We start from the raw sequence: 6,865 nt of genomic DNA on the forward strand, positions 1-6,865 counted from the left end.
AATATTAAGACCCAAAACACAAAACCCTCATCACAAAACACCAAATACCCGCACTTGAACATCGAATCCGGGGATGATTGAGCCTAACAGGATTGAAGATCCGGTGGCTAAGAGGTGATTTAGCATTTCTGTCACTTACTCAGAGGTCACTTGTCACTTCAGAGTTGAGGCAAAACCACATCTTGGGAAATCATAGGGAGCCCCTGGCCAAACACCCCTCCCTCAAGTTACTTACTGTTCACAGGTGCTTCTTTATTACAGTTCTACCTGCTGCCATCTCAACTCAGCTCTCTCCTACAACTGCTACACATTCAGCATCGTCAGGTAGGACACTACCACCTCCGCCGCCATGGTAAATTTATTGTAGATTCTAAGTCACATGAATGATAGTCAGTGGCTCTGCACTGTCACTAGGTACTGCTAAAAGATCACTTGAGATCAAATGATTTGAGTGGAAAGGAACAAGAGGACCCTGAGATGGTCTGAATTTCACTTTGTGTTTGATCACCTGTAATTTTACTATCAAAGAACATGATCACACAAGTCTTCTCGTTTCACATACTTTCACAAATGCAGCGTAAGAAGAAAAGAGATGGGGGAAGCGTGTGTTAGAGAAAAAGATTATTAAAGATTCTCCTCATATCTTTTGATTTTAAGAAATAAACTAGAGCACCTGGCCTTATGTCTGGGAAGTATCCAACTTAGAGACGTCTAAATTACATCTCAGTGACCACCATTACAATCCATTTTCATTTGACCGTGCTAGTTGATTCTGTCTCCACTTCTCCATCACCTGTAACTGCTGATATTTCAATTACACCATCATATAATTCATATTCTGACAATGCTAATAGTCATCTTTAGTAAGTCCTGAAGCCTGCACTATCCATGTAGTTACTGAGATGTGCTGTGTCTGTTAAATACACACTAGATCGTTTAAAGACTCAGGAAAATGGATAGTTGTCGTTCTATGGGTGTAAGCTTTCAGTTGTGCAACATAAATAAGTTCTAGAGATCTGCTGTGTAACATCCTGCCAAAGCTAACGCACAGTACTGTGCACTTCAAAATTTGTTGTGGGTAGATTTCATGTCAAGCATTCTTACCACACACCTGAAAGAGACATAAGGAAACTTTTGGAGGTGAAGGATATGTTTATTACCTTGGTTGTAGTGATAGTATCATGGGTGTGCGCTTGTATCCAAACACATCAAGCTGTACACATTAAACTTGCACAGTTTTTTGGTCTATCATTTATACCTCAAAAATTGTTTTAAGAAAGACAATACTATTAAAAGAATGCAGCCCGGGCACGGTGACTCTCTCCTGTAATCCCAGCACTTTGAGAGGCTGAGGTGGGTGGATCATGAGGTCAGGAGATGGAGACCGGTCTGGCCAATATGGTGAAACCTCATCTCTACTAAAAAATTCAAAAATTAGCTGGGCGCCATTCCGCATGCCTGTAATCCCAGCTCCTCAGGAAGCTGAGGCAGGGGAATCGCTTGAATCCAGCAGGCGGAGGTTGCAGCTGAGTCAGGAATCGATGCTGCATGTTTGACCTGTGACCTTCAGGCCGTGTCTGTTTTCAAACTTTTGGCGTTCTAAAGTTGGATTTAGGGGATGTCCTAACTATTAGGGCTGCCTCTCTTTGTTCCTGTGACAGGTGCTGGGTTATCTGCAACCGCAGCCACAGCAGAGCCTGTGGCCCTGCCATCCACACCTGTGCCCCTGGCAGGTAAGTGCTTGGGAAAATGGGGAAGGAGCTCACATTTATGAACAACCATAATGTGATAAGCAGAGAATCAGATGCTGTCACTAGTCTATGCTCACAGCCACCTACAAGTGCCATCCTTTCCCCCCACCTCACCTCACTGTTTCATAAAATGAAGCACAGAAAATTTTCCTCGCATCACCCAACTAGAATGTGGTAGAGCCAAGATTTGGGCACAAATATGTCTGACTCCAAGCCCATGTGACTCTGCTTAGCCAGTTGCCTTTGGTGGTGGGACAGTATTCTCCAAAGCTACCTTTGGGCTAATGGGGGAAGAGAATATGCTTGCAAGCCTAATTGCTATGTCCCAGGTACATCAAGACTATAACTGGGAAATCAGGGAGTCAGCTGCGAGTTATCACCTACTCTATAGCTTTTAATGTGAAATTCCTAATTTATATTTTCCATTGTAACAATTAGGCAAGATTTATCCTTTTATTTTACCTGATACTGTATATCAGGTGTGAACCCAAATCCCAGTTCTTTCTTTCTCACCTGGGTAGAACGGCTTATACATCTGCTTTACAAAGAAAGAAAGCTCGTTATAGCATTCTGACCTGTTAAGACTGGTTTTGCAGTAACTCACATCAGTAGTAACTCAGTTTGACTGGGCCAAGCCTAATGGTGTGTGTGCACGTCTGTGTTTTGAATAAATACTACTGGTGGAAGTTTAAGGCTGTGTAGATGTGCTAAGCTAGCCTTACAGTCATTCTGCTACCTCCTCAAAAAACACTACACAGCAGGCAGAGGTCTCTCATCCATTTCAGGCCTCCAGTTGGGCCACTTTTTGACATTCCGGGCCCCTAGGAACTTTTGCCTTCAGGGACCCCTACCTCCATTAAAAAAAGTATATTTATATATACACAGATATGTTTGTATATGTTCTATTTTATGGTTGTGTTGGTATAAAGACTATATTGTAGTCATTTCTTCTGATTTTAAAACAAATGAAGGCATGTTTGGGGGGGGGCCCTTAAAAGTCACGTGGCCTGCCACGTCCGACAGAGGCATCTGTCCTGCTCTTCTCCATTCTTCCAAGTAGTGAACACGTTCAGACCCACTGGACTCCAGTACCACAAGGACATTTCAGAAGGAAGAACACGATGCATTTGCCCACCATGAGACTGCTTCAAATCAGGGCATGGGGGAGGATTCTGACTTATTTCACAGCCTCCTTGGGGGCAGAACCTGATGGACTGTGATGAGAGCTGTCCTAACCTTATGCCCTCCTTGAAGCTGAGCCATAGGCGGTCTGCCCAGTTGTCAGTGGTGCTGCCCAGTGAGCTGGCCCCATTTTTGGACACAGGTTGCTCGCAGGAGCTTTGTTGAGAAAAGAGGTTCATTTTTTATGCATAGTTCCTGGCAGGGTTGAGTTGTAAACCGTAGGTAATGGTCACACTGAACAATGTGAGTAGGAGTGGGTTGTTTGTGAAATGGAGGCTGCCGACTCAGAAGAATTGGAGCCTGTAAAGTGGGGACTAACCTAGAATCTCTCAGAAAATCTTCCTCACTTTCTCTTCTGAGTATAATCTACTTGTGATTATCATAACGACTCATATTTCCACTACATTTTTCCTCACGTATATTTTCTAACTTGTTCTCAAAGCAACCCATATGTTAGATATGAAAAATATTTTATTTCTACATTGGATTACTGATGTTATGTTATATTCCATTGTATTGCACTACTACTCCTATATTGTAAGCTAGAGCACTGTTAATGTAATGAGTCACAGACTCTCAAACTTTTTGTTTAATAGATCTAATGGAGTAGTAGGTTCTATTTTTTATTTCTCCCATTGGCTTAAGAAAGAAGCCTCACCGGTGTTTCTAGAAAATTCTAGAACATAGAATGTCAATATAAATATCATGATCAGGGCAATAAATTACTAAATAAAACAATCACCAGAATTCCAGATTTTTTAGAAGTTTAACAATTACTTTCACTAGACATAGAAATAATCTGACACTATTTCTCCTTTGTTTTCTCCATCTTATCACTGATTAAAGCCCTTAAGGTGTAAACTCTTCATTATAGAGCCTTGCTCATGATAGGCATTAAGTGAATATTCTGCGACTTAAAGTATAACTGTGATGGCAGCAAAGAAAAGAAATGTCTTTAGTGCTAGAAAGAATACTCTGTAATTTCCAGTCTGGGACATTCCCCCATACCAAGGCGACTTCCACAGAAAGACTAGCCAGCGTCCACTGGGGCGTGGCTGAGAGGACTCCCCACGTCAGGGGTCCTCTGGAGTTCTTGTGCCATGTGTGGGCTTTGGTGATATGTGTAAGTTGGAGCCCAGGAATCTGGCATTATCTCTCTAGACGTCTAATGCAACTGCTCACCAGGGTCTTCTGGCCTCCTTGAGGCACTTCCAGGGAGTAGGAGTTCCAGCCCAGATTTTCCAAGACCCATAGAACTTTCTATCTGCCTAACCCAGAGGAACTATCCTTTTTGTTACACATAAAGGTAGAATAAGCACTTCTCTCCCTCAAACTTTATTCTCTTCCTTGCTCTCAGGTCTTTGAAAACCAAAGCCAGAACATCCTACAGGCTATATCAGCTCTCTACTCTGCATGTAAACTGACCCAGGCAAGAGGCACAGGGCCCAGCTTGAGAGAAGGAAGGAGAAGGGTAACTTCAGGGAGGAAAATACATATAACAAAGTTCACTGGCCTTAGAAAGCCACATGGAATACTAATCAATCTACCCAGTTCCAATTCACATTGCCACTTTGACCCTGAGAAAGTTAACTTGGACTTTCTGAGTCTCACTTTCTTCATGTGAAAAACAGAGTTAATAATAGACCCAACAAGAGAGATGTAATGGTCAAATAAGATCAAGCTTACAAAGTACTTAGGATGGCACCTGCTATTGGTAATCACCCATGAAATGTGAGTGGTAGAATTTATGATTATTATTGTTACTATTATTCTTCCTATGAAATAATATCTTATGGAAAATATAAGTATTATGACATCAGCAACATATCAGCCCAACATGATAAGACTAAGGCAATGTCCTGACACCAAAGGCCACTCCCCAGTGCACCCCCTCCTTGTGCCTCCCCAGGAGCCTGGATGGAGGTGAGGCTGCTGAACGGCACAGGGAGGTGCTCAGGCCGCGTGGAAGTTCTCGTCCAGGGCACGTGGGGTACCGTGTGTGATGATCTCTGGGACCTGGCCGAGGCCACCGTCGTGTGCCGCCAGCTGCAGTGTGGCCAGGCTCTGGCAGCCCCCACAGGAGCCCACTTTGGGGCAGGCTCTGGGAAAATCTTACTGGATGACATGCAGTGTGTGGGCAGTGAGAGCCACCTGGGGCAGTGCATGCATGGGGACCAGGCCAGGCACAACTGTGGGCACCTGGAGGATGCCAGTGTCATTTGCACAGGTAAGGGGCTGTTTTCTGAACAAGAAGTCACTTCTTTGTTTTCCCTTCGAATAATATTCAATGACTGATTTTACTAAGTATTATATTATAAATAGCACTGTAAATGTTAGGGTGTTGATTTTTCTTTTGATCATCAGGTGCTGGCAATTCACCAAGTCCCACTCCAATCACAGAACCTGAAGCTGTCACTCCATCATACACACCATCAGGTTGGTTCAAGATTTATGTCTCTTGTACAAGCCAAGATGGCACGGCCTGATAGAGCATAGTGTTACTTTTAACCTATCTGTGTCTTTAAATTTATTTATTTACTTATTGAGATGGAGTCATGCTCTGTTGCCCAGACTGGAGTGCAGTAGTGCAAACTCACTGCAACCTCTGCCTCCTAGGTTCAAGCAGTTCTCCTGCTTCAGCCTCCTGAGTAGCTAGGCCTACAGGTGCACACCACAATGCCTGGCTAATTTTTTGTATTTTTAATAGAGATGGGGTTTTGCCATGTTGGCCAGGCTGTCTCGAACTCCTGGCCTCAAGTGATCCACCCACTTCAGTCTCCCAGAGTGCTGAGATTACAGGCATGAGCCACTGCACCCAGCCATATCTTTAAATTTAAAATGGAGTTCTTTTAGGTAGGCTATACTTGGGTTTTGCTTATTAAAAATCCTATTTGAAAATCTCTGCCTTTTATTTGAGGTGTTTAGACCATTTACATTTAATATGATGACTGACAGATACAGCTTATTAGTTATTCATTGCTGTATAACAAATTACCCCAAATTTTTATTTTAGAATGACAGATATTTATTAGTTAGTTTCTGTGGGTCACGTATCTTATTAGCTTAGCTGGGTGGTCCTGGCTCAGGGTCTTTCATGAGGTTATAGTCAAGCAGTCGATCAGGCGTATGGTCAAGAATAGGACTTTTTTCCAAGCTCACTCACATGGTTTATTGGCGTCTTCTATTCCTCATGTGCTCTTTTACTCAGGACTTGAGTTTCTTGATGGCTTCTAACTGTAGGCTTCTCTCAATTCCTTGCCACATGGGCCTATCCATAGGGCTGTGAACAAAATAGAAGCTGACTTCCACCATAGCAAGTGATGAGAGAGAGACAGAGAGAGCGCACAAGACAGAAACCATAGAGTCTTTTATAATTCAATCTCAGAAGTGACATGTCATTGTTTTTGCTGTATACTATTGATCAAAAGTGAGTTATTAAGTTCAATCCAAAACACAGGGAGGGAAAGCAAACCCTACCTCTTGAAGGAAGGAATATCAAATAATTTGTGAGTATATTTTAAAAATCACCACTGTTAAGTTTAAATCTACCATTGTGATATTTGTTTAAATTTACCGTTTTGCTAATTGTTTTCTATTCATTCCACCTGTTCTTTTTTACCATGTTTTTGTCTCTCTTTTTTTTTTTTTTTTTTGGAGTTTATTGTTCCATTTTGTCTACTTTTTTTGTCTACTAGGTATAATTTTATTTTAAGTGGTTACTTTAAGATTTATAACAAACATCTTTTCTATGTGGCATCCTGTTTCTTCTGCCTGAAAGACTACCTTTAACACATCCTGTAGTGCAGGTCTACTGGTGACAAATTATTTCACCTTTTCTGTGCCTGAAAGCATCTTTATGTCATCTTCATTTTTTAAAGATAATTCTCCTGGGTATAGAAATCTAGGTTGACCTTTTTGTTTCAATGCTTTAA

General features: G+C 42.1%; 1 long non-coding RNA gene across 1 annotated transcript; it reads left to right on the forward strand.

Moving 5' to 3' along the window:
* The first annotated feature begins 253 nt into the window (after positions 1-253).
* Positions 254-4,913, forward strand: LOC104657510. Its single transcript, XR_747290.2, has 3 exons — positions 254-324; positions 1,662-1,733; positions 4,843-4,913. It is a non-coding gene; the product is annotated as an uncharacterized LOC104657510 (long non-coding RNA).
* Positions 4,914-6,865: the final 1,952 nt, after the last annotated feature.

This window comes from Rhinopithecus roxellana, chromosome 11 (genome assembly GCF_007565055.1).
Source record: "Rhinopithecus roxellana isolate Shanxi Qingling chromosome 11, ASM756505v1, whole genome shotgun sequence".
Lineage (NCBI taxonomy): Eukaryota > Metazoa > Chordata > Mammalia > Primates > Cercopithecidae > Rhinopithecus > Rhinopithecus roxellana.